The sequence below is a fragment of the Lissotriton helveticus genome, chromosome 3_1 (assembly GCF_964261635.1).
Source record: "Lissotriton helveticus chromosome 3_1, aLisHel1.1, whole genome shotgun sequence".
In the NCBI taxonomy this organism is placed as follows: domain Eukaryota; kingdom Metazoa; phylum Chordata; class Amphibia; order Caudata; family Salamandridae; genus Lissotriton; species Lissotriton helveticus.
Genome location: NC_136061.1, coordinates 710,544,736 through 710,560,307, shown reverse-complemented (window position 1 = coordinate 710,560,307; position 15,572 = coordinate 710,544,736). Strand labels below are relative to the sequence as shown.

At 45.4% G+C, this 15,572-nt stretch overlaps 1 protein-coding gene and 1 pseudogene across 1 annotated transcript in view; one reads left to right on the top strand and one right to left on the bottom strand.

Annotated features, from left to right (window-relative positions):
• CCDC73 (coiled-coil domain containing 73) overlaps positions 1–15,572 on the top strand; it is a 2,033,683-nt gene that overhangs the window by 1,548,789 nt on the left and 469,322 nt on the right. The window lies entirely within an intron of this gene.
• Positions 9,679–9,772, bottom strand: LOC144825721 (U2 spliceosomal RNA; annotated as a pseudogene).

Below are 15,572 nucleotides of genomic sequence, written 5' to 3'. Positions count from 1 at the left end.
GGATTGGGTGGTAAAATACCGAATTTGTAGGGCCTTTGGGACTCAGAAGAGTCCCACCTACATCTGGAATTTACTGAATCGGTAAAAATACCGATTTGGTATTTTACAGAATCGGTAAATTTAGCGAATCGGTAAATTTACCGATTCTGTAAAATTAATGCCCCTACATGCCAATTCTTAAATACCGGTCGGTAACGGACGAAATCGGCCGTTACCGACCGGTATTTAGGCTCCTACATCTGGCCCCAAGTTGCTAAATCCAGCTGTGCTCAGATTATTAGGTCATTAAGATTAGCAAATTTAGGGCCAGATGTAGGTAGGCAAATACCGGTCGGTAACGGCCGAAATTCGGTAATTTCGGCCGTTACCGACCGGTATTTGAAAAATGAGATGTAGGTGGGCATTTTACTGATTCGGTAATTTACCGAATCGGTATTTTAAGGAAACGGTAAATTACCGATTCCTTAAAATACCGAATCGGTAAATTACCGATTTTGCTATGTAGGGAGCACTCAAATGAGTGCTTTTCCCCTTTTAGGATTCGTTATTTACCACCAACTATAAGTTGGTGGTAAATAATGAAAACCTTGGAAAAAGCATTTTTTTTTTGCTTTTCCAACAGTGCTATGTTGCAGACATACATGCCCTTAGGGCATGTATGTCTGGAACATGTGCACCCATACACAATTGAAGGGTGCAACAGGGTGTCAAAGTGACACCCTGCCACCCTTCAATGTTTCCCCCTTTTACCGAATCGGTAAATACCGTAAATACCGATTCGGTAATTGGCATTCATTCCTATGCCAATAGGAATGAATGGCAATTACCAAATCGGTATTTACTGATTCGGTAATTACCGAAACTTACCGATTCGGTAATTATTTCGGTAAAATTACCTACATCCAAGTTGCCTGTTCTTAAATACCGAATCGGTATGATTCGGTATTTAAGAATCGGTAATCTGGGATTACCTACATCGGGCCCTTAGTGTCAATGCCTGACATGTATACCGCTAGCATATTAAGCAAGTCCATGTGCAGGTCTAGCTTTTTAGATCAGTAATTTAGTGTGTCCAGCATCAGCTGGAAGGTTCTAAAAAGCGCGTCCCGTGTGCTATTTGTTGGGTCTTCTGCTGAGCTGGAGTCTTCCAGGGCTTAGATTGGAGATGCTTGTTGGCCCACTGGTTCACACGGCTTCAATGCTCCTCAGACAAGTTAAGCAGCTCACTCAGCTCTGGGGGCCTCATTTATGAGGCCCCTTGCGCCATCGGAACGTCACTTTTTGTGACCTTCCCTAACGCAGAAGCCTGCGTGATATTTATCAAGCAGCCCTAAGCCACTTTTTTAGCTTAATGATGCCTGATAAATATCATTCCCTTTAACGCAGTGTTCTGAGTTAAAGGGGTGTACAATGGGTGTTGCTGGGGGCGTTCCCAGCAACATCCATGGCCTTTTGACACTGCCCCAGATTGACGAGAAATCGTAAATCTGAGGAAGTGCCAAAAGCTTCCGCCTCCCCAGGGGAGGCGTAAGGGAGGCACAACGGGAAGAAATATCTTTATTTCTCCTCGTTTTTTCCTTTTTCTATGTGTGCTGCATTCTGCAGCACACATAGAAAGAGAAAAAGCCTCTTGTGATTATTTTTGTACAGCGAGGTTTACCTTCCTGTACAAAAATATTCATCCCCGCAGCGCAGGCACCCTTGCACCATGGTGCAAAGATGCCTGCGTTGGCGCAGGAAGCCCATTGTGCGCCGACGCAGGGGAAAAGGACAGGAATGCGCTGTATCTTATAGATACAGCGCATTCCTGCCCTATTCTTTTGCCATAGAGAAGCGCAGCAGGAAGGCCTGCTGCGCTTCCCTACGGCAAAACCTCATAAATGAGGCCCCGAGTCTTTACGAAATATTTGAGACACAAACTCCAAGGCTTGAAGAGAAAATTGGGCAGACCTATGATTAACTCCAATTTCTGATGTCATAACTAAGTCATAGACTGCCGGTGGCGATACAGACGTTACTGTTGTCACTATAGTAGAGAGTTCTTCAAGACCATTTGGTAAAGTTAAGTCCCACGGGGTGAGCATACTGATTCCATGTCTTCTGTGCCCTTGGCGTGGTTAAGATAGACGCTGCTCTGTGTCAGCAGAATTTAAGCTGATCTGGGTTCTTCCTTTGCATCCTTTGGGTCTGTAGTCTTGGGGTGTTGTGGGGATTCTGGTGATATTTTGTGCTTAAGTGGATCGTAAGTTCTTGGTTTTGGGAGTGCCCAAGTTGACCACTGGAATGCTTTTTTTTTCTTTGCTTATTTCTCCCTCGTGTGATTGCAGAGTTAGGTTTCTTTCCATTATTTAATATTATTGGGCTCAACGGTTCTTGTAAGCCTGTTTTTGCACTATTTGAGGAGAAGATTACTCCAGTTGGATCATTCATGCAAATGAATTTCGTAGGGAGATATGAGGCTTTTTCAAATTTGAAGGGAATATGTGTAATCAATGCCTGGGCTCTTGCTGTGTCCTTGCCAATCTATCTCTTTTGGTCCAGGAAAAGCTGATTCTTAGTTAGGCGCTCTGCCAACTGAGTTGCCCTCACACATTCTCTAACTTCATATTGACCAGTTTAGGCTACATGCAAAGAGCACAACACCTATTTAGGATGCCCTGCTCAACGCCCACCAGCACTGACCACTCTTACTTCTCTTTGTAGATGGGCTAGCGATAAGTAGATGCAGTAGAAGAGGGGCAACTTTGATTCAAGACTTCAGTCAAGACGGGTAAGGCACTTGTGGAATTAGGCAAATAAGTGTGAAAGGTCTAAAAAAAACTCCTGTAAAAATAGTATGATGCCTTACCCACCTGGCACTAGTTTCTCTCTGTAGTTGCTGGACTGCTGCTCGATTGCTGCTTCACCCTACAAACTAGCGTGCCCTGGGGGGCCAAGGATTAGACAGGCATGGCAGAATCAGGGAGGCTCTAGCCAGCGGGCTCCTAGGGGCTCAGGGCCCAGGTAAGGCTTATTCACAGGAAGATGGATCCCACATCTGCATTATGTTGGGGCACAGCACACCCAACCCTTTGCACGCCTCCACAATAGGGCGGAATAGGCACCAACAGCACTGCAGAAGCACTCTGGGCCCAAATGTGTATTACAGGCCTCCCAGAATTCGAGACCTGTGCCGTGTCCTAACTGTCACATCAGCTTGACAGGAGGACCCCCTCCAAGTGCAGCCCCTGCTTTGTTACAGCACTACGGCCACACATACAATTCCCCCAATAAAGTTGCCGAAATCAGATAAACCAAGTTTTTTTCTTAGTAACATCTAAAAAAATATTGGGGACTGGTGTGGATATACTCCTGTGGCAATCTGCCCCAATAGAAAAACCTGTGGGTGAAGGAAATGGTGCTTCAGAGAGTACCCTTACAAAGAGATAAGACACACGGAATCAAAAAATTTAAAGAGAGAGCTGTGTTAATGTAGCCACTGGGAGCCCACCCGCTCCAGGATCCATGTTTTCCAACCTCCCCGGCACACAGCATGCAGCAGAGGAAAGAGAATGCTAGCGCCGGCTGGAAGGAGCGCTGAGGGAGGATTCTCGGAGTCATCTCGCTTGAGGTGGCACAGGCTTACCTCTGTTGGTCCCACTCTGCCTGGTGGGTCATCTTTTTCTTTGGCGGCGGCTCTCCTACTGCCAGTGGCAGTACCCTCCTGCCTCAAAACCTCACAATGCCGCTAGCCAAATCATTGAAAAGCTGCGTGGATCCAGGAGCAATCTCAAAGAAAACGTTTGCTAAAGCAGACCCCAGCTGCTCAGGGAAAGTACCCCCAGTAGTGGAATCAGAGTCCGCCTGGCCTAATTTCTTTTTTTTTTAAACTCGCACCAGTATTAAGGAGGCATGGCTTCATGTGGCGTGGAAGTGTCCGCACCTCCATACGTTTTGGAGTGAGATATTCCATGATGTGAATCAGATAATAGGTCAAAATGACTTACCATTTCCGTTATTGGGGATACTGGGATATGTGCGCGACACGATGCCCAAAAAGCGCAAATTGCATGCTCTTCTATTACTGTATGCTCGTAGACAAGTTGCTATTCGTTGGGGTAGAAAACGAGATCCAGATTTTAAGGTTTGGCTACTAGATGTGACATACAGCCACGCCCAGTTAAAACTTTTCTGGGAACAAATGCCCTCCACATCCTGTCTGAAGGACATATGGGAGCCGTTCCTGGAATGGTCAAAGGCTGCTACTGATCAGGAATTGCAAGAGGACAGGTGTGTTGAAATATAGTCAGACATATATTACATTTTTATGGATGAACGTGGAAGGTGGTTCTATGGTGCTGCATGAGGTATACAGTTGAATTCCTCATATGGCATGTATCTATGATAGACGAGGTATGTGGTGATGTGTAAAAGCAGGACACATTGGCCATGTTTGTTGCACCTCTACAGTTGCATGTCGATATGGCCCTTGTAACGTGATCCAAAATTTGTGCAGCGAAGATTCTAATGTATGGTAATGCAACTTATGCTGGATACGAAATGCTGTGTTGTACGCTACACTATGTACATTATATATGCTCTGACTGGCTGAAGGTTGGCACACAGTGCCCTGTCTTTGTTGTATATTGAAAATGTAATAAAAACATATACAAAAAAAGGAGGCAGGGCTAATTCCCAGCAGGAAAGCTTCACAGACTCCAGACCAGCCCTCTCCTGTGTCCCTGAACCTACAAGATCAGAACACAGAGACATCTCAGCCAGAAAATATGCCTGAGGGGGCACATCCACACCTGACACCCACGCATTCTGAGGTGAGGCAGCCTTTAATCTCTGGGAATGCAGAGGGTCAGATTGCAGTACAGACTCTAGAAGGACCAGAGGGGGGACTACTTTCTCCACAGAGTGAAGATCAGTAATCCAAGGCAGGGGAAAATGTGATTCCCTAACAGCCAGGATCCTGTATTAAGACGGATGGGCCAGGAGAAGGAACTGGGGCTAATCGGGGTCTGAAAATAGAAAGTAGAGATATATTTTTTTCCCTATCCGATATCTCAGACTGGTCGGATTCAGATAGCCAGGGCCATATATCAGACTCTAGCAACTCAGTCCTAAACGGGGGTCAAGGCGCAACTCCTGCTGACACACTACAGCCAAGAAGGGCAGGAATCCTCAAGACAGACGTAGCAGAAAGGAAAAGCAAAATCAGGGGGGGGACCTCTGGGACTATTCTATCTCTCCAGTCTTAGAAGGCAATACCGGGAAAGGCAGAGGAAAATGAACCTATCTCTTTGGAATCTATCTACCAAAGTAGCATGGCCCACTGAGAAGAAACGCACATTGAAAGTAGGAGTGTACAGACAGCTTGCAGGAAGATGCAAGGGCCCATTTGTAAGACCTCAAAAACCTGCTCTGAGTTCGTGAGAAGAATGGACGAGGTGGAAAGCAGGGTGAATGTGCTTGAAAATAAAGCCTCAACCCATAAAGAAATGACAGTGTCATTGGAAAGCCAAATGTCCGATACTTAATGGAAACTGGAGGATTTTGAGAAACGTATGAGATGTAATCACCTGAGGTGCCTGGGCATTACAGAGGGTGCAGAGGGGAGTGATGTAGTGTGGCTCACTGGTTAGAGGCGGCAGACCCGAGAGCAGAGGACGGCCCGGGACCAGGGTTCGATTCCCGGCGCGGCAGGTTTCTGGACCAGGGTCAGCGGACTCGATAATTCTCTCGCCTCAGTGCCCACTCTGATCAGCGTTCACACTCGGCAACTCTGGGCATTAGCTTGCCTCATCTTCACTAACGGCCCCACCAGACCGCCGGGGATGCCTGGTCTCACCCTGGAGATACCCATTAAGGGACCATCTCTCAGGGAAGCCAGGAAGGGTTTCGCAGCGGTCGAAGCGCCTTGGGACCCTACGGGTAAGTAGTGCGCTATATAAATGCCTATACATACATACATACATGTACTAAATGTCAAAATACTTAAGGGTGCACTCCCTAAGTTGGGTAACTGGGATTGGGCCCAAGAAATTCAGCGGGCACCCGGGTTTCCATTTAACCAGCAGAAATCTTCAGTCTCAGCAGGGAATAAACCTTGTGCGATTCTGATCTTTGTAGAGAATTTCCTCCTCCGCCAAGCAATTTATGTTCTAGCTAGCCCGGAATGACAACAATCATTTGAAGTACAAACCTTCTTCGTCAGGCCTGATCATTGTCACTCGATGGTTGAGCCCACTGGTGACTTTGCCAGCTGATACAACCTTTTCAAAATAAGAGCACTGTGGGGTTCTTATTGAATCCTGCTGAAATTAAAGTAGTGTGGGGAGGAATCCTGCACTTCTTTTCATCAGAGATTCTAGCTAAAGAATTTCTACAATCTCTTGAGTGAACCCTATTGATGTCGGGGGAGAATTGATCTTTTCGTTATTCTTTTTGCTCTACTAAATTTCTGTAGTTAGCTCCCTTTGCTCTTATCTTCTCTTGCTTTTTCTCTGTCTTATCCTCTCTTATCCTTGGCTTTAGCTAAGGAGGAAGGAAGGGAAACAAATGGAAAGGTTAAAAGTGAAAGGAGTGAAAAAAGGAGGCGGGAGGAGAAGAGGGAGGGAAAGAAAAGAAAAAAAGAAAAAAAGGAGAGGCTAACCTTTATTAAAATTTAATTTAAAAAGAAAAAAAAGGGAATATCCTCTCTTTCTGAGTGGGGCGGGAACCTGGGAGTGCTCCCACTCCATCATCGGACCTGGAAGGTCTAGCTGTCAGTGAAGAGTGTGGCTCAAAGAGGGAGATTGAGGAAGGCAGAACAAGGGAAGCGGGAGGAAAGGGGTTTGGGGTAAGCACTTGTTGATTTGTTTTCTGTTCAATATATGTCAAGATGTTTGTGTATATCAAAAAGAGAATGTAATGACTGTCATGATGAATCCTAACTCAGCATTCTTGATTGAGAGAATTGCCATAAAGATTGGCAAATATGATGATGGGGGCAAGGTCGGATTTGCTCACTAAATATATGTGTCTTAGTGATGGGAAAACACGGGATATGCTGGCTAAGAACCTTTGGTATATGCAGACAGACTTGGTCTGTTTTCAGGAGACCCATGTACCCTGGAGTAAGCGATGGTTGCTGAAAGACCTAGGCTTTGATGTATTGTCTTGTACGCAGCAGGGGACAACAACTAGAGGTGTTGCAATCCTGGCAAGACCTGGTCTGGGGACCTGTAAGTGAGTCAAGGTAGGTAAGCTGGGGCAATGGGCTATAGCAGAATTTAGATTGATAGTTAATAAAATCCCATCACGATCTGCTCCATCTATGGGTCTAACCTAGATGATCCTGATATAATAAATTACTTAAGTATTGAACTTGCCCTTTGGCCACAACCTTTGATTCTGTGTGGGGACTTTAATATTCACTTAGATAGTTACTTTAATCTCAGTGCTGATCTAGTGTACCAGGGCAGGAAGGTCAGGGTTTTTAAAGCCCACCAAGGTTTGTTGAAAAAACAGGGTCTGGTCGAGAGTTGGCATAAGAACAGACCAGCCGATCCAGGGTTTACTTACTATTCGGCCCCTCATAACAAACTAATTCGACTGGACTATTTTTTCATCACTGACAAACTGGCTGAATCGGTCAAAATGGAAAGTTTCCCAAGGGTTATCTCAGACCATAATCCCCTAGTAGCAGAGTTTTCACTTACTGGAGTCACTAGACTATCGAGGCCCTGGACTTTTGAGAGGAAACTTCTGGGCGATCAGGCATATCGTGAACATATGACTAAATGGATTTGGGGGTTTTATATATCAACAGAGCCTCTGCTTCTGAAACTATAGTCTGGGATACCTTTAAAGCAGGGTTTCAAGAGGAGACCATGAGTTTTTCTATTGCACGACAGAAAGCATTACAGAAGAAAATTGGGAATTGGGTTGACCAGTGAAGTACTGCTGAATTAGAACTTATGGAGAAAATTACTATGGGAGATAGCATCCAGGAATGTCAGCAGGCAACTGTGATTTTCAAAGCTAAAATACATCAGTAATTTGGAACTGAGGTGGCCGCAAAATATATGCAGCGTAGGTCTGAGTTATATAAATTAGGGGAGAATACCGGGCGGGTTCTAGCAAATCGTCTCCGACAACGAGAGGTGGCTAATCGTATTGGGAAAATCAGAGATAATCTAGGTCAAATTCAAGACTCCCCGACAGAAGTTTTAAATGTGTTCACAAACTTTTACAAGCAGCTCTATACTAAGGGAGTATCTCTACCATGGTGGAAATCTTGGGAAGATTTCTTTAGGGACCCTTAAACTCTGAAGGTTACAGAAGCACAACATGAAAATCTCGCAGCTCCGATTGCTCTGGAAGAGCTGGAGATTGCCTTAACTTCCCTGGCCCTAGCAAAGGCCACTGGCCCCAATGGTATTCCCATCGAATTTTACAGGGTATTTGCGAACCTCTGCAACAGGAAATGTTACACATTTTTTAGATGGCCCAAAGGGGCTATGTTCTTAGCTCATGGCAGAAGACAATCATAGTGGTGTTCACGAAAACAGGGAAACCTGACCTGGCTCCAGCATCATATTGTCCTACTTCACTTATAAATTGTGACAGTAAGATCTATTCTAAAATACTTGCTGCCAGGTTTGGTAAGGTCATCCTCCCTTTGGTCTCAGTCAGCCAACATGGGTTAATTCCCGGCAGAGATACGACAGATCGGGTCATTGCCCTTTTGGACTGGGCTCAGGCCATGGAATCACCACTGGGGTGGTCCTGTTGGACGCCGAGAAAGCGTTTGACACGGTATACTGGCGATATCTTCGGTATGTCCTGGAATGGAAAGGAATCTGCTAACAGTTTGCCCAGTCAATTAAGGCATTATATCTGTCACTGAAATCAGTAATTTGTATATCAGGGCAGGATTCAAGAGAATTTGGTATCAGTAGAGGCACAAGGCAGGGGTGCCCATGCTCTCCTTTGCTCTTTACACTGACCCCCTTTTAAAAAAAATTAGAGCTGAATTTAAACATCAAATCAGTCAGGATCAATGGTATTGATTACAGGGCACTGGAATATGCGGAGGACATTGCTGTACTTACTGCTTATGTCTCCTCTGCACTTCCAGAGGTAAAAATGTTTGCCAAACAGTTTGGTATCCTATCAGGGTATAAGTTAAATATGGACAAAACACAGGTTCTTTGCTCCGCCTCGGCCCAATCTGCCGCGCTCCCTGTTGTTCAGGAGGCAACCTATCTGGGAGTGAAAATTTCAGTGCTTGTAGATAAAATCCCTGACTTGAATATTATACCAATAATGGACGATGTCAGTAAAAAACAAGAAAAGCTAGATCACTCACACCTTTCTCTAATTGGGTGTAGCAATGTTATTAAAATGTTGATCCTCCCAAGACTTTTATACACCTTTAGAACGGTCCCTTTAGAATTTTCTTCATCCTCCTTAGGAAGGATGGACAGGATCTGTCAGAGATTTTTATGGGGGTACCGTAAACCGAGAAGGGCGTATAAATGGTTGGCCCTTCCAAAGCAGCGAGGGGGATGAGCCATTCTCAGCTTTCTTTTTTACTACTGGGCATCTATTTTGCAACATATGGGTATTCTATTAGTGAGGGATAAGGCGTAAGTACCAGCAGAGGCTAGGCCAATTATATATGAAATTGGGATTGGTACTGGAACTAAGGGATGCCTGGTTAGGATATTGGAACCTAGTTATTAAACTGATAAGAACAGATACTACACTTGAGATCTTAGCCAAAAGGCCGAGAAGCGATGGAACCTAGTTATTATAAAAAAACTACATTTAAAATTCTGTAAGCTGTTTATAGAGTAGGGAGACAGGTGCGGCTTAAATTGAAGACCCAAATTTGAACGCTTATTCTCCATTTTCTGCTGCAGGGATGCTTCCATCTATCTTTCAGGACCAAATCAGTTTTAGATGGGGGAGAAAGGGGATCAGCTCCCTGAAAGATCTGTGTGGGGGAGGGCAACTTCTGTCATTTATGAATCTACAGGAAAAATTTGGAGTGGATAAAAGAGAATTCTTCAAATATTTACATATACTGTGTTTCCTTGAGGGAAAGGAGAATAGGGTAGATTTGATCGAAGAAAATATACCATTGGTAGAGACAGTGAGGAGTAAGTCCAGGATTGGGAAAATCTATCAAATTCTAATTCAAGCCTCCCTAGGTGATATCGATATGCAGATCGCAAAATGGGAAAATAGACCCAGGATGAAATCTATAGATATTGAGGATTCATTGGAGCTGGCGAGTCAGGTGCTACTAACTGGGAGTCTGAGGAGCCAGCATTTTATGTCTGTCTTTGACCTCTATTATACCCCGGCAAAGGTGGCCAAATGGGAGGGAAGGTGGGGGCTGAATGTAATAGATGTGGGCTATATGCGGCCGATACCATCCACATGTTTTACTCTTGCCTCAAATTGGATGACTTTTTACAGGAGCTGGAGGCTTTTTTTAACAAGGATTGTAGTTTTCTCTGTGCCAATCACTCAAGCTCTTTTAATTTTGGGACTTTTAGATAGCTCAGAGACAAATAAGAGAATAAAAACAGAGATAGGCTTCTTATTCATCGCAATGGCTATTGCTCGCCTTTGCATTACTTTTCAGTGGATAAGTCCTGACCCTCCTACTTTTTCTAATTGTCGTTCTAGAATATTGCCTATATATATCATCGAATCCTCGGTTTAAAAGTTATGGGGTCGATGAAAAAAGGAGCTAGGGCGAAGGATCTGGGCCTGCTTGCAGTGGCATAAATTGTGCTATTGAAAACTGCCCTTACTCACACACAAATGTGTGTGAGATGCTTCATCATCGGGTCTGTTTCCAATACACCTGGCGTAGCCATGTACAGGATGGAGCATAGGGAGGGGGAAGACAAACAACATAAAAATAAATCAAATAGGCACTTATAAGTGCTACAACAAAAGACACTACACGGCAGTGAGAGGCAAGCGTTTCTCGAGAGAACGACCTTTGGAACAAGTATGTTCTCAGGGGTTCTCTCTGCCCTCCGCCATTTCGAGTTTGGCAAATTGATGAACTCGTATTTGTATCCCGTGTAAGGGGAACTGCCTCCACAGGTATAGATCTTTTTAGGCTCTGTGCCCCGTGAATTGACCAGATTAAGGTAATGGGGTTAGTGTGACTGGGACTGATAGAAGTCCTGAGGAAGACCATCTTGACCCTATATTGTGGGCATACCAACAGGGTCGAAACATGCTGACACTTTTGGCAGTTTAAGGAGCGGTGTTCTGAGTACCTAATCATTTCTAAACACGCCCATCCTTCACTATTTTAATCCTGGCCTAGGTATCCTGGAATAAAGGATAATTATAGGTTACCCACGAGCCAGTTTTAACCACCGTTTTCACTGCATCTGTTCTATCACTGTTCCCAGTCTTTTGTTGTAGCACTGATAAGTACCTATTTTTATATTGAATGGCAACAGAGCACCACCATAAAGGCCATGACCCTACCTAGAGAGTCCATTGTGTCCAGCCCACATATGAGGGGGAACTTCACTGTGTCTAGGCCGCCCACAAACTCCCCATCCTGAACTAAGCATTGGTGGACGCCTGGACACAGTGAAGTTCCCCCTCAACAATGGGCAGGACACATTGGACTCTCTAGGTGGGAGCATGGCCTTTATGATGGTACTCTGTTGCCATTCTTGGTTTCGGTCCACTGGGCTTTCTGGGGATATGCAGTCATCCCTCATCTCTGATTGACATGCCTTTTGATGGCTCATGCTTTTTTGGTGACAAAGCTGACTTTGTGCTTGAGTGTTTTTTGGGAAAGCTAAGCCACTGCAGAACTATTGGCCTTTCTTTGGCTTCCTGATCACAACAGCAATCCTTTCGCCCCTTCCTCAACTGCGGTTAGGGCACCCATGGGTGTCCGCAATACCACTGGTAAACCCCCCTCCTCTAGCCCAGCAGGGCTAGTCGGCCCTTGTGTAGACGGGGTTGTGGGTCTCAAAAATGATGTGGGTGGCATGTGGGTGTATTGCCAACAGTGTCCTGCTTGTCTGGCTGCTGAAATCTTCAAGCCACTTTAGCAAGCCTTCTGTCCAACACAGCCATCATGTTTGTGGTAGGATCTGGCACCACCTGCCCCAACTGAGAAACATAACCTCCAACAAATTAGCATCCTGCAAGCCCACAGCAGTTACCTGTGGTACACAGTGAGCCGTGAGCATTTTCAGTTGTTTCTGCTGTCCTTTGGCCTCACTTATGGCCCTAAGATGTTCTTGAAAGTGATGGTGGTGGGTGCAACTTATCTTCGGATGTTAGGGGTTTCAGTCTGTCCTACCTTGATGACTGGCTGCTGAAGCATCCCAGGGAGTCGTCACCCACCTCCAGATGTCAGCGTACCTCCTGCATTCTCTGGGGTTCACTAACAAGAAGCTGAAGTCACACCTGACTCCGCCCAAGACGCTCCCTTTCATTGCAGTTATTCTGGATACAGTGCAGTTCTGCGACTTCCCTCTGGAGTGGAGAAATCAGGACATTCGGGCTAGGATCCCGATGTCCTGGATTTTGCTGAGACTGACTCTGAGGCTACCAGTCCTGATGTCCTCCTGCATCCTGCTTGTGAAGCACCCCCAAAAGGCTTGCAGTAGGACCTCAAGTCCTAGTGGGCGTAGCATCAGGGGAGCCTCTGACCTGGCCCATATTTACAGAGACTGCAAAGGATCTGCAGTGGTCGTGAACAAATCGTGATTGGCCCATTGGCAGACCGCTCTCACTTCCCCACTCAGAGGTGACAGTGGTAAGCAATGCATCACTTTTGGGTTGGGGTGACCACCTGGGAGAATAATGACAGTAAATCTTGTGAAGACTGCTCAAGCTGCACAACCACAATTGGCGTCACCAGGCATTACTACTATCAATGCTCTTATGGGTAAGATTTCAACCAGATGGGTGGATTTCCGTTCTGGATTGCCCCAAAAACAAAATCAGCTTGAAGCAATGTTTCCCCATACAGGCCCCGAGGAAAAACATAGAATTCTTACCATATGCTTGCAAATGGGATTGGCTCCCACTGTGGAATACTGCTTGGGGAACTGTATATACCACTACCAGCACCTCTACTATGGTAGTGATGCTAGACCTATTGGCAACATTCGATACGTTAGCACATTCTACTTTGTTGAATAGATTAAACCGTTTTGGCTTTTAGGGCACTGTGCTGTCATGGATATGATATTTTTTAGAAGATCGATCTCAACGGGTCTTCCTTTGCCCATTCTCCTCATTGCCCAAACCTTTGGTTTGTGGGGTGCCACAGGACTCTGCCCTCAGTCCACTGCTTTTCAACCTTCAAATGGCACCCTTATTGAGACCTGGCAAGTGAAGGTTGTTTCGTATGCAAATGACACACAACTTGTGTTTTCATTTGGAGAATATTCAGAAGCAGCCTTTCTCAATTTCAAAGAGTGTTTGAAAGACATTGCCAAATGGAAGAACATCAACTTTTTCAAACTCAACACAGATAAAACGGAGTGGCTTTTACTTCAGTCAGATGGCTCCCCCTCCATCTAGACTCTGGTGGCCCATTGAGTTAAATCCTCCAGCAACCCCGGCCACTTCAGCTAGAAATGTAGGGATCATGTTTGACTCTGACCTTTCCTTAGCTACACAATTTGAGTAGATTTCATCGTCCTGCTTCCTGAAGTTAAGATCAGTTAGGAAGGTATTGCATCTTCTTCCAGAAGTGACCTGAAAGATCATAATCCATGCACTTGTGACAACGCATCTGGATTATGTTAACAGCTTATATCTGGGTCTTCCAGGTTTCCTGATTCAGACTCCAAATAATACAGAATGTGGCAGCTAGATTGATTTGACGGCAACCCTTTCGTCATCACATCTCACCCCCATTTGAAGCAGCTTCATTGGCTTCCGGTTGCCAAAAAGGTTGATTCAAAGCCCTGGCATTGGCATTTAGAGCAATCAGGGGAAAAGGTCCATGATACCTAAGAAATAGGCTTAGTCAGTACCATCAGAGGAGAGCCTTGAGATCAAATCACCTGCCACTCTTGCGCATACCGAGGTTTGCCAAGGTTTGTCGAGTTGGCAGGTCTTTCTCGGTATTGACACCCAGGCTTTGGAATACCTTGCCTATACATCTTTGCCTCACCGAGTCCGAAAATTGTTTCAGGAAAGATTTAAAAACCTGGCTCTTTAATAAAGTGTAATATAAGTGGCCGATCCTTTTCTTCAATCTGCTTTTGAGCACCAGGATGCCTCTGCTGAGGTAGACATGTACTGTACAAATAACATTTATTGAATTTATGATACCCCCCTCTTTAGCTGTTTTACCAGAGGTGCTTTAGCTGATCCAAAATGAGTACAGGGCAGCCCCTGCCCTTAATCTGGGGATGAAACAGCAGCATCAGCTATATGCCAGTGATTCACTAATTTGGCTCCAGGACAGAAGGAGCGTGATTCAACCAGAAATTATTGAAGAAATGTATGAAACAGTGGGTAGAGATAATTTGGGAGGCAAAACTACTAAACTTCAAATTAAGAGTAATTCTGAAAATGATAACTCAAAGCAAATACCTGACTCTTCTATGAAGAAGAAGTGGAATAATAAGAAAATAAAAGACTGGGGGGCACATTATGATGGGGGGGCCGCCACCGGCAGGCTGTCAGTGGCGGACATCCCGCCATCGTAACCAACGTTACCACCCGCCATATTATAATGGCGGGTTGATGTGTGGCAGTCTTAAAGACCGACCGACACACATCCAACGTGGTTCTTGAGCCCGCCGGTGTGGCGGAGGGGCTTGTAGTCCCTACAATGGTGGCGACGCCTAACAGGCACCGCCATAGAGGTTAACCCGCCATGAACAAGCAGGCGGGAAAGTGCTTTGGGGCCCATAGTGGGTCCCCCTTGCCCCCTAGCCCGCTGACATGGGACCATAGGTGCCCCCTATATCCCTGCACCATGTGGCAGGGATATGTAAATTGTCCCATTTTTGCATTGCGGCGGGTGCTGCAGCAATGCAAAACATTGGCAATGTGATTGCCTCTGTGGCAGTCGCATCGTAATCCGTACTGTGGGACTGCCACCTTGTAGGAGAGCGGTCCTGAATACGAAACGATGGCGGATGGACTGAAGTTCATCCGCCATCATTATCATCCCTTAAATCACGGGTGGATCTCCTCAATAGGAAGCCACTGAAAAGAGCTATTATTTGCATAACAGTGATAATATTAAGACGCCTGACAGCTATCAGGATACTGATACACGTCCATCTTGTTCCTTTCAGGACTAATCCGAGAAATGATTGGAGAGATGAATGGTCGGGACGCAGAACAGTATGTGAAACTGAAGAAGTACTCAAAACGCTCTTCTGACTGCATATTAAAAAAGGAACACCAACCTAAACAGTCAAAACCTCAATTCAAAAAGAAGACGGTAGCTGGACTGATATTGAAGACACTGCTTATAAGTGGGGAGTGGGTTCTGACCATGCTGGACAGTTCAGCAGAAGTCCTGATAGTTTGCCGAAACCTGAGGATTGTCCAGTGGCAGTAGGGTT